The sequence below is a fragment of the Strix aluco genome, chromosome 1 (genome assembly GCF_031877795.1).
Source record: "Strix aluco isolate bStrAlu1 chromosome 1, bStrAlu1.hap1, whole genome shotgun sequence".
In the NCBI taxonomy this organism is placed as follows: Eukaryota; Metazoa; Chordata; class Aves; order Strigiformes; family Strigidae; genus Strix; species Strix aluco.
The window spans coordinates 165,097,094-165,109,721 of record NC_133931.1 but is presented as its reverse complement, the minus strand read 5'-3'; the positions used below and the strand labels follow the sequence as shown (position 1 = coordinate 165,109,721).

At 46.7% G+C, this 12,628-nt stretch overlaps 1 pseudogene; it reads right to left on the bottom strand.

Annotated features, from left to right (window-relative positions):
- On the bottom strand, nt 1-9,923 carry LOC141920633 (uncharacterized protein C12orf50 homolog; annotated as a pseudogene).
- Between the last annotated feature and the right edge of the window lie 2,705 nt (nt 9,924-12,628).

The following is a 12,628-nucleotide window of genomic DNA, read 5'->3' as shown; positions in this document are numbered from 1 at the left end:
TCAACTTTGATTTTTCTTGTCGATGGAAGCACTCGCTTCATCTCTTTCTCCCGTGTAGGTTGGCTTTCTCGTTTTGTGTTGACTCGCATGTCTTCTTGGCTCTGCTGTCAAAATAGAGAGACAGGCCATTTTGTGCGTCATTTCCTAGAATAAAACAACATGCTCTCTCAGAAGCATTTTCAGAAGTACGCTTTCAACGCTTGTAGAAGCAACAGAAAAAAAAAAATCATTTCATCCTAATATAATCCACCCATGTTTCAAAAGGTTCCACGCGAGTATTTTTCCTCCTAAACCTTCCCAAGCAGATGCTTGAGAAGCGTGTGGTGGTTGCACAAAGAAACCAGAACTGGTAGCAAGGCTGGCGAGGGATTCCCGAAGGTGGGTTGAGGTGCTTTGCATCTCCGTGGTGCCTCAAGAGGATTTGCGTCTCTGACGGGAATCCGAATGGCCCAGTGCTGCGTGTGGAAGTGCCCTGGGTCAGCTCAGGGCAGCACTGACAGCGGGGCCGACTGGGGGGTCTGAAACACAGGTGGGGAGGGACCTGGTGCTTTTACTGGAAAGAGGGAATTGTATCGAGCAGTTACCTACCTGAATGGTGGTTTTGAAGTGAGAGCGTGTTTTTCCGTGTGGATTTCTTTTCCTCCAGGTCGGTGAGTTGGAGGATCCTGATGATATTTGTCTGTAGAAAACACACAGACATTGTTTCTTAATTTCAGCTGCAATGGCAGGAAAGACTCCCTGAGCCTGATAGGTGAATTCAGTATGACGTTAGCTGAAGGAGCAATGAATGCATGGGGTGAATCCCACAGCAGCTCCGAAATAACCAGCTAGTATTGAGTACAGACTCCCTCTCTAGTCGTTTTAAAGCTCATTGGTAATCTCGCAGCGTTCCCAGGGGGCTCACAGGACCTTCCCAGTGAGGCGATCCCGCCATGGACATCCTTGACTGCAACAAAGGGGACGTTCCTGTGTTGAAAATCTGCCCGAAGGCATCAGTTGCTTTTAGATTAAAGGAGTCCATAAGGCAATGTCCTGTCTTATCCCTGCTTGTGAAGAAGGCACAAGGCAGTATTGTGTTTTTGTGCTGGGCAGTTGATTTTGCATCAGAGTACGCTGCCCGAGGACTAACCCTTCTCTGTAAAACGGGCTGAAAAATGAATATTATTAATCCTCTGGTGTTCTTTTAATGCCACCTTAATTCCGTTAATTCAAATGATTAATTCCACAATAATCCTGAAGTTGTCAGTTTATACACTACACGTAAGTATTACCGTAGTTTTGCGTTTGGGTGCCAAGTCTTGTCTTTGTGTCGAGGTGATTGTTTTGCTTGGGGCATCTCGGACCGTGTGGCTCGGGTACTGCTGAAAAGAAAGGTAGCAAAAATGCTGCTGGTTGCTCTTAGGACAAAAATGCCGATCAGTAAAGCAAAAGCTGTACGTTTATGGTTACATCCAAGACAGATTGCCAGAAGGATACAAGACTCGGAATCCCACCTGTAGGCTTCTTGTCAACTTTATGACAGAGCAGGTGCTATCGAGAGGACAGGTGGAAAAGAGGTGAAGGGAAATAGCATCCTGAATGAATGGCAGGAAGAAGGAGTTCAGTCCTCTGTCCCACGTAAATAATGTGAACAAAATGAACATAAATCGCAAACATTTATGCTGCATTTAAATTGCTGGCAGGAGTTTGAACAAGACCTAAAAGATGCTGTGAGAAGTGGGGATCGGTATGTTTGTGCACCGTGGCACATGATTGCATTCATGCCTGCTTGTGGGGCGGAGAAGTGGCTTTCTGCTACGGAGGTGCTAAATTAGTGTTCATGACTATTCTGCCTGACAAATTGTAAAGCTTTATAAAGCTTCACGTTTCTGTCTGCGGATACTGCGGCAGTCTGTTTGTGAAAACGGTGCTGGATCAAATGGACTCTTGTCCATATTCAGGCACAAATAACTGAATTTTCACCTGCAGGGACCAATCGAAAGCAGCACAACACGGACAGGCACGTTTGAGGCGTTTTAAGAATGCAGTGTAAGCAGGAGCCCACCTGTAGCTTCACTGAACTTTGGTTCTTGATTGGCAGTGACGCTGCGGTAGACGACATAGGCCTTCCTTCGAGGTTCTGGAGGTGGGACAGAAGACTTTCTGCCCGTTTGTGTGACACACAGACGAGAAGAATCAGTTTCATCCCCCTTCCTTTGAGCCCTTTGCTGGTAGCTTGGTTTTACTCTGGGGTTTGAAGTGTGAATTCCTAAAAGGGAAAAACCAAACAAAACTGTTGTGCTGTTCTTCAGGAATTGACATCCTGGCTGGAAAACAAGATTAAAAAATTGTTCTTTGTGGGTAGCCCAGTCCAAATACATTCAGTGATTTTTATTTAGCACACGATGCTCAGCAATGAGAAGCCAGTGCTGAAGTACATTACCTGCATGTTCAAAGGCTCTGCGGTCTGTTCTGGGAATATCCTCAATTGCTACTCTGCTTCCTGAACGCTGCTGCTCTTTTTTTGCATTACGAAATGTTGTAGGAATTGTATTGCCATCACCTGGAAAGGCAAGAGAAAGAAGGGTTTAGCTGCTTGTGGGTAAGCACAGGGAACGGCACTGCCATTCTCTTCCTCCCGCCTCTGGGAGCTGGTGATTAGTTTAGTGCAGTTGCCTTTAACCTCTCATCTTCTATGCTTCTTTCTCTTTGGTTAGTTCTTTGGATCCTGCCGAGTGCAAGTCGAGCACCTGGTGTGTAACCTGCCGTGCTCTCTAAGGAAATACCATAATAGGCAGGTTAAGGAGACCCCGGCTCCAAAGTGAGGCACCAGCTACAGCCACCTGCTCATTCTTTAGCTTCTCGCTTTTCATGAATGACATTGATGGATCCTACCCGATGGAATAATATGTGGCATATTCAAGGTGCATGTCACCCTCGTACCTAAAACCTCAAGAGTGAAACCTCAACTTGAAGAAATGCTCTGGGGAAGCACCTCTGTCCTTCTCTCTGAACGTATCTAATTAGAAATACAGATAAATATGGCAAGCTGTGTCCGTATCTTCCGTACGGATTTCCCTGTCTGTAGTCTAAACGTATAGAAATATTCAACAGAAATGGCTTATAAAAACAGTTTAATAAGAAACCTGTGAAATGCAGAAAGAAGAAGAAAATAACTTTGCCCAATTCTGTTGAACAATTTAGGCTGCATGGTTCGAAATGGAGACAGTTTTTCCATTCCATTTTTTACCAGCGCATCACCCTACTCAAATCTGCGTTACATTAAACAGCATTATCAAGATTTTATCCCTGAAATTGACACTAATGTGAAAATAGTTTGTTTTTTTTTTTTTCTCTAATTGAAAGTAGCAGGTCATATTTCTGTGCAGCAATTTCTGATGACTGCTCTACTGGTGAGTCTGGTGTGTTTTTATAGTCAGAACATAATGCTCTCTCCTCAAATGGAATTCTACTATTGCTTATTTGGTAAAAGAACTAATACAGATTTTTTTTTTTTTTTTTTCAGTCATGCCGCTTGCTCCAGAATGAAGGAGAAACAAAATATAGGAGGTAAGTATTTCTGAATTTGTATTTCTTTGTCCTGCCTTATGTTGGATGAAGCCTAGCATTCAAAAGAAAGTGGAACTCTCTCTTACTATCTCTTGGAAGGCACTTGAAGGGGGTATTTATTTAATCTGAATTTAGTTACAGCAAAGTTTGCTGTGTGGCTGCATTTCATCATCTGGACAGCCAAGACAGCCAGCAGAGAGCCCAGAGCACCTTTGGGAAAGGGACTGGTCTCCCCTTTCTTTGGCACTGTCTTAGGATGCAATAAATAGCCCCGTAAGAGTGCCTGCACGGCCTGGTGGGGAATGGAAACTACATTGCTAAAACTAGGCTACACAAATCTTGATCGTGACGAAAAACTAGATGCGAGACCTATGTTGTGTATCTCAGGAAAGTACACGTGGGGTTAATAGCCCATTTGTACCTTTTGCACCTACAGTCGATACAGGTAGTCACCACGTGTGTGACACGAGAGAGAGAGAGAGAGAGATGGGGGGAATTACTGAAGTGTTTTTATGCTCTTTGTAATATGCTGTCTTTTATCGACACTAAATCTGAGAAGTGGGGAGGAGGGGCAAACTCTGTGATAGTTTCTCCCTGTAACAGTAATTTTCAAAGTGGTAACCATTGTCCAAGCAGATGAAAAGTACTTGCCTTTCTGCACGTCTCGGTTGGTAGCTTCCGAGGGTAACAGCTCCTTTTCCCGAGGTGAAGACTCAGCGTTTGTAGACTGGTGTTCGCGGGGGGGCTGAATCCTGTAATACTCTCCTAAACACACCCCAAGAGGGAAGGGAAAAAACCAAACCAAAAAAAGGACAACGTTTACTATATTGGCGGCACTGCTGTTTAGGAAAGAGTGACTAAGTTTGTATTTACCAGATTTGTAGCATATTTCCTTTATTGCTCTTTCCTCTTCTATATCTGCATCGGTCTTCGGCACCCAGTTAGGAACATCTGTAGGAAATATTTTTCAAGGGTTACTAGACAGCTGTACAAAGACGTTCGGCAATTCTTAATAAGCAACCACCATAAGGAAATGCACTTTGGTCACAGTCCTTCTTTTTTTTCTGAGTGCAAGCTCTGCTTCTGGCCAGAAAATGGATTCCTTGCTATTGGGTATTTCCACGTGCAGTGGACTTGCAGTCACGACACATATTAAGAAGCAAATGTTTGTTGCTGTAAACTGATTCCAAAAGATCTTCAGTACTCATGATCCTTCTTTTACCCCCCAAAGGCAATCTTGTGATGAAACATGTCACCAGGGAGTGCTTGTCACAAAACCTCTGCCCGGAGTTGCTCTCCTGCAATGTCTGCCAGCAGAGCTGGCGAAGGGAGCGCTCGTTGGCCGTCTCAGGTAAGGCTACTAGGATTAGCAAAGCCCTACTTGTTATATTGTTGAGGTTCCCGTGGCTTACTCGCACTGAAACCGAGTTAGGAAGCCTGAACAGGCAGCCCTGCCGGCCAGCCTGAAGGGCAGGGGAAAGGGAGGAGCAGCTTGTGGCTGCCTGAGAACTAGCACAGCAGTCTGCGGAGTGCGCACGTGAGAGTAGGTCGCGCTCTCGCTTTCCCTCTCCGGGAATGTGCGATTCGTTCCTTCCCTGTGAATCTCGTGTCTCTGAGTGAGGCGCATTCAACAGTTTAACAACATTTTAAAAAATTAAATAAGTATATATATATGTGTGTATATAAAAACATATAGACATAGACATTCAGTTTATGTGAAGAGTGTTGTATGGATTCTCTTTGCTAGATTTAAGAATAACTTTGTGTAATAAAATGAGACTGCCCACAGAGTTTAGGCAAGCAGTTGAAGAAATTATTGAAGTTGAAGTCACACCACTATCTTTTGTGAACAAACCTGTGACTTCAGCTCTATTTAATGAAAAAGAGGTTTGTGAGTTATACCGCTGTTGAGCTATACAGCCAGGCATTTCACAGGAGTTAGGAAATGTTGCCTGACTCACATCTGGTGACTACCGGTTCCGATAACTTGGGGATTAGCTGGAAACCTCTTTCAAAAACTTGTCAACAACTCTTTTCTAAAATTGTAATGGTTATTTGACTCAATCAGCTGTGAAGTGTCAAACCCCCCCCATTCTACTTCCTTGTAAAAGAAAGAAAAAAGTTGTTTACAGTTCTCTTCCTCATCATCTTCGTCGTCCTCTTCATCCCCGAGGTTTATGATGAGCGGAGGGTGGATTGGCAGTGGAATGTGCTGTTGATGTCTGCGTGGCTCTTGATGGGGGGCTGGGTGCAGGATCTCTTCTTGGCTACCCTGTTGCAGTGGGGTATCTGCAGAAAAGAACATGGTGTTTGTTAGGAGGGAACTAGAATATGAAATCCAGGTTGAGACCAGCAGGTGTAGTTCTGAAATCCTTCTCACACCGAAGGCATCGTTACACAGACAGACTGTGCCTTCTAGGGAAAGCCGCCTGCGGAGGTTGGCAAAAGAGCATCTTGCAGCTGCAGAAAGCAGGGAAGAGCACAGGTACCGGCTCCTCCGAACGGACAGGTGAGGCAGTGCTGAGTGAAGCCTTTTGAGAAGAGGAACATTTTGATCATTCTACAGCCTTTGAGAAAGGCTGGGTGTCTCTTCCAGCTGGTGGAGAGATTAATTTCAGTCAGTAACCTTCATTCTTCCAGTCCCTTTGCAGTTATTGACAACAGAGGGAACCCTGTGATTAGTAATACCTGGGCTGCAGGGAGTCAGTGAGTTTAGGACCCCACCTGTGAGAACATTTTAAACAGGCTGAAGAACAGGCAGGCCGGTATCCCTGCCCGTGGCATCAGTTCTGAAGCAGTTAGCAGCGCTAAGCCCAGGATTACCCATTTTTAGCTTGGGGAGCTTTTCTTGCTGTCAACATTTTCTGAATCGCACCTCTCTTTACTGCGTACAACGTGTTGATTTTGAGAAAGACCATGAAGTTCCTGACAGTGATTTACACTTAATCAGAGGAGAATCATAAAAGATACTCTTTCCCTTAGAAATTTGTATCTACCGGTGATGTTGGCAGCAAAACTCCTTTGGTACTGGGACAGCATTTTCTGAGAGCCGGGAAATGCAAGGGACTGAAATGAAAAATGATGAAAGATGGTGAGCCTCTTTGTATCGTTCAAGCCGACCAACGTGCAGCTCTAGATACAAGCAGGATTCCGTGCACTGCATTAAAGATATTGGATGTTTTTTGGGGTTTTAAAGGCAGAAGATGCAGCGTGGGCATTTTCTTGTATTGCCGTGGTTGCTGTTCTTGTGCCTCTCTTGCTTGCCTGTGAGCAGCAGCATGTGGATGAGATTCAAGCCATTTTAAGAACGCTACTGCAGATGAGATTTGTTGTATCTCATGCAAGAGAAAGTAAGATACAGCACTTGAACTTGATCGAGCCTTTGTCAGTGTCCAGAATCGGGTATTAACTAGCTGCGGGGACTGTAAGCCAAATCCAACTCCTATGAGTTTAAGAAGATTTCGGGAACACAAGGCGCTTGCTTCTGAGTAGAGGTCTTTCTGGACTTCTCTTAGGACACCCGTCTCCAGCTCTGGAGAGGAGGCCCAAGAACAACTCTATTTTAGTCCGCTTGTTGGTGCTTCTATGGCAAGTCATGCTGACTTGCTGTCACGCCTGCTTCCGCCCAGTTTCTGACATCTGTGTTGGTTCCCCACCCTGGACTCTTACCCTATTCCAGGTTCCGGCTGTCTGCCAGGACTCCTGGTAGGCAAGAGCTCCTCTTGGAAAAGCCCAAGGAGAGAAGACGCCAACTTGTAATGGTGTTTTTTTCCATCAATACTCTGATTTTCAGACGTTGTACTGCCTTGCAAAGTCTGGCTGTACTTCAGTAGCCCGCATCCAATGTTCAAGCCTGAAAAATGCTTTCAGAGCGCTGAACTGGACATACATCTCCACACAGAGGACTGTAATCTGACGTTACCTATAGAAGGGGTGTCTCATCCGCGTAACGTGTTGTGCTCTATCAACAGCTACTGCTGCTAGTGGCCCTGCCAACCTCCTCCCCCCACCACACAGGCTACTTTTCGTTGCTCTCAAACGATTACCTGCCTACTGGCCATTCTGACTGCTAGAGAGATTTCGTCTAGCAAATACCCAAGTAAAGCAACGTTTTTACTCCGTGGATCTAAAGTGCCGCTTGTGGCTTCGTCTTTCACGTAACTGGTAGCTACGAAGATTCGTAACGTGACAGCTAAAAAAAAATCAATGTGGCGCCCCTATGCAAATGCCAGTGCAATTCCTTGCTTTGCCTTGGCCTTGCTGCGATAGCAGATCTTACCTGACTGATTTGCCACGGTGCATTTCTTGACCTCAGTCTAGGTGATGGAAGCACCGGAAGGACATTTTTGCGTGTTTACTTAGTCCCGTGAACAAATTGTTGATAAGATATTTTTACTCACTGTTAGTAGGTGGCAAAAAAAGTCCATTGATGTGCCGAGGTTTGCTGTGATGGAAAGCACAGCTGATCCTCAGACAGCCTCGGGGTTGTTTTTCCCAGAAACAGGAGATGTCGTGGTACTTCTGCTGCGGGAGAAAAGAGTTTTCAGATGTTGTAAATGGAACAATAAAAATGGCCTGAATGGATACACACAGCGTGGTGTACTGCTGTGAACATGGGACTAAGGTTTTGTGGGCCCCCGTTCTGATATTGAGGAACCTTTAAAGTTATGTTTAAAGTTCTGTTAAGCTCCAGGTATCTCTGAAGTTATCTTGAGTTAGGTCAATGGAGCTTTCATGAGGTACAACTGTTCCTAGATAAGAACAGGGGTAAAGCAGTCTACTTAGTGTCCTGCAGACTTTTCATGAGATGCTGGGAAGAAAAAAACGTTTTTAGTGGCTTAATTGACACGTGACTGAGTTTCCTTTCCTGCACAGTGGGGTAATGGGGTCAATCTCAAATGAGACCTGCAGGACAAGTGCAAATCTTACACTAGTACTCTCTTACTCTTTAAAGGACATGGGTCTATGGGAAAATAAGGAGTAAGAAGCAAAACTCAGAAAGATTCCGAGCCAAAAGAGAAAAACTGAAAATTTGGGAGTTTGTAATCCTTGTACAGACTTGTCAGACTTGGACTTCAAAAGGAGGCAAAAACCCGTTTTGTTCCAATTCCCATTGGAAACGTCAAGTCGCAGAAGAAAGTCCCTTTTGTTTGCAGACTCAAGAGTGTGTTTGAAGGGACTTGGCCCTTTCTTCGCTGAGGCGGAAGAAGCAGCAGGACTGACTGCCCCCTGCGCCGCTGCCGGGGGGAGGTGGGGATACCGGGAGCAAAGCTGAGCCCGGGAAGAAAGGAGGGGTGGGGAAAGGTGTTTTCAAGATGCAGTGGTTGTCACGGTCCTACTCTGTCTGTTTAAGGGGTGGTGGTGTTAGTGTCTGTATTAAATTGGCATCCCTTTTTCCTTCCCTTAACGAGTCTGTCTTTTGCCTGTGCCTTAAAGGCTGAGCTCATCCCTCCTTGTCCTTATGTCAAGTTCCTGGGTCTTTTGCTTTCCTTTGTCTCAGCGCTGGGGGGGAAGGGGGGGGTGAGCAGCATCTTTGCTTATTTTCCCCTTCTCAGCGCTGGGAGGGAAGGGGGCAGTGAGCGGCTGCGTGGTGCTCCGTTGCCCTCTGAGCTCAAACGGTGACACCCTGTCTCTAAACCCGCAGAACAGATGTGACCCTGTCGCCCGTCTCCGTTCTGAGCACACAGTGTCACAGCCAAGAGGTTTTTCACAGGGACAGTCGGCACCTGGAAGCCTCACGAGGAAGATGACTTTGTGGGTAAGTCACACTAGATTCCCATAGGCCAGTGGCTGCCTTAAGTGTGAATCTCCTCTTTTCAAAATTTTTGTGTTTAATTAATGGCGGAGGTGATAGAGTAGTCCATGGACAGCAGTATTAGGGCGACCAGTAGAAACTCAGGTTCGTGTCCTGGCTGTGAACTCCATCCCAGCTGAGAGCTGTAAATGCCAGGTGGAGGGTTAATTCCGAATGAGTTTCTGTGTAGTTTTTTAAAGGAAAACAAGCCCAAGGATCTTCAAGCGTGACTATTTGAAGGTAAGTTTCACTCGGGTGCAGACATTTAAGAGCTGGGTCTAGGAGCAGCATCTCCACCCCCCACCCCCCACCCCCACTTTTGGACTGTAGCCAGCACAAGTGGGCCATGCCCCGAGACACGCTGGGGTCTGGAGCCAAAGCCCATCTCCCAGGCGTCAACGCCTCAGTGCCTGATGCTGAAGCGGATGCAAGAAGGAAGAGCCCTACACCCACCCTTGGATTTTTACTAGGCGGACTAGAAGTATTTCTTTGGAGGACGGACCCATTTTGAAGGACTTTCTCCTAAGTAACCGACTTTACAGAAATCCAGGTAGTTGCTGTAAGCAGAAGCTATAAACATGGCACGTTTATGCAGAATCAGCGTCGTGTCAATTCATTAAGAAAGAGATGGGTGATCTTTATGCGCGATTTTTAACTCTGTGTTCCTTGAGTATCTGAACCCAGTTCACAGGAGCAATTGTCTGTGGTTCAGATTATCTTGGCTCTTAGCACTTCCAAAAAGGAGCAGTTTGATGTCGGGGTGCTGCCATGAGCCAGAGAGAGGGACGTATCAACTTGAGACTTCACACAGTAAGCCTCCCTTTCAACACGGGTATATCAAGAAAATGAAGGTTACAAAGCACTGTAAAATCTACAGCATTTACCTGTGCGTAGGGGGAATGAAAACGGAAGTTGGGGACGTTCCCAGCTGCGCCCATTTTCACCTCTTGGGCTTCTCGTCCTCCCTCTTAGTAACGGCAGGCAATCTTGTCCTGAAAGCAGTAGTGTTCTCTCAAAAACTGGACCTTCAGGACCTTAGCTCTGCTTCTTCCTTGAAAGAAAAACTCCAGCCGACAGCGAAAGACGCTTGAAGGCAGGAGGTGTGGTACCTTCTGCAGGCTTGTTGAACCGACGAAGGCAGTTGCTAGGTGGTTTGGAATGTTACCTTCCAGGGGTTGCCGAGGGCACCTCCAGCGCGTGACGTCAACATCATGGCGCTCTGTAACCTGTCCAGCTTGAGCACCTTCCTTTTTCTGCGTTGCTGCCGAGTAAAGTAGGGAAAATGGGACCGTTTCAGAGAGTCTCCCGTTGTGGTGTTTCTTTAACGTCAAAGGGAACAAACCCATTTGGCGGGGCTTAAATAGTCCCCAACTTCTTGCCGTAGGAACTGTGTTCTTGGGAACAAATGTTGGCTAGCACAGAGGCAAACTTTATTCTTTGACTGTTTCTTAATCAAAATCCTTGCAGCCAATGTTTCTCTTAGTCTACCTCCCTCTTTGGGTTGAGAAAGTTGCTGTTTCCTGTTAGTGGACGGTTAGCTGTTCACTGCTTACACTGTCGGGGCGCAGAGCTGCTTCTTGCTTCCGCGATGTCCACTGGCACGGCTAAAGCAGAAAGAACAGCGTACGCTTGTGTCCCTAATTACCACCTCTGATCCCGTTGAGGTCCTGGGCTGCCCCTGCACAAAAAGTAGCTAGCTAGGGGGAAAAACGGAGTTTTAGTGTTGGAAGACGGTGAGGCATCCTGTTCTCCTCAGGTCCTGGGGTCCCATTTACCCCGCTGACTGACATCAGTGACTCGGAGATGAGCACTTGAGAGCACCGTTAGGGCAAAAGCTGGGAACTTTGGAGTAAACCATAAAAGCAAGGGCAGAAAGGGAAAGGATCCGCAACCTCAAAAGAGAGGTTAAAGAGTAATACGATAGAGATGAAGCCCAAGAGAAGGGAGGGAGATACAAGGCAGAATTCAGGACAGAGGACTAGTGGTTCATAGCATAGAAGGAAAATTCGGGCAAGCAGGTGAGGGCCGTGAAGGACGAAGTGTCAGTGGGCAGCAGCAGCCATGGGAAGGAAGTGTTAACCCTGCCAAGAGCTTTGCACCCAGGGGCTCTTTGTAGGGGGACAGCTCTGCGTGAAGGAGGCACAGAAGAAGGTACGGTCAGGAAGAATTAATTCTGTATTGTGTTTGCGTGACACGGTTTTGGTAGCGGAGGGGCTGCAGGGGTGGCTTCTGTGAGAAGCTGCCAGAAGCTTCCCCGCCGTGTGCGACAGAGGCAGTGCCAGGCGGCTCCAAGATGGCCCCGCTGCCGGCCCGGGCTGAGCCCATGAGCGACGGTGGGAGCGCCTCTGGGATAACATATTTAAGAAGGGGGGAAAACTGCTGGGCAGCAGCGGCATCCGGAGAGAGGAGTGAGAATACGCGAGAGAAACAAGCCTGCGGGCACCAAGGTCGGTGTCCTTCCCTTGAGCTGGGCCTCTCAGTCAGCCCGATCCTGTGCTGGGCATGTGGGCATGTTAAGATGCTAGAAAATGATTTTCTTTTGGCTTTGGCTTGTTGGGGTGGCTTTTCGGGATGGGGAGGTGGGTGAGATTGCATCGGGAGGTGCTAGTTCTTTATGATCCCGGTTTGGAAAGGCCCTCGGATTGTGTAAAGCATCTCTTCAGCTGCTGGTTTTCTGAGATGCCATTTAAAAGGAAAGGAGGACAGTGTAGCTAATCCTACAACCATTCAGATGCTGGGAGGCCCAAGTTGTGCAGCACTGAATGGGCCTGCGACTATGGCCCAGCACACCCTGCACCTCCCGTCCGTGGAAAAGTCACCCCGTTTTGGTCACTTGAGCTCTGACAGGATTTTCCCAAAGAAGCCAAGTCTATTCGTCATTTCCACTGTCAGACAGAAAGGACGTTCACCTGAGAACCTGTCGCTGCGCTCTTAGATAAGGGCTAGGCCAGGGCTTATCTAACTGGACACAGTATCCCTCTGAGTACGATTTTAAATTGCCTCAGGCAGACAACGTAGACCGTGTTGCCGCAAGGCATCGGGTACTACAATTTGAAACGGCGATGTCTAGTTAGAGGGGAGGAAACATTTTCAAGACGCTTAGTCCTTGATTTCAAAATAGATTTTTCTATTCTTCTCTCAGTTAAGGAGAGGGAGGCCTAACTGCACTTTCTAGAATGCATCACTTATTGTTGTTTACATTAAAAGGTCTCTGAGACTGCTAAGGGAAACCAACAGTATTTATTCGTAACAGGAATTATGCCTTAAAACATAGTCTGTACAAAT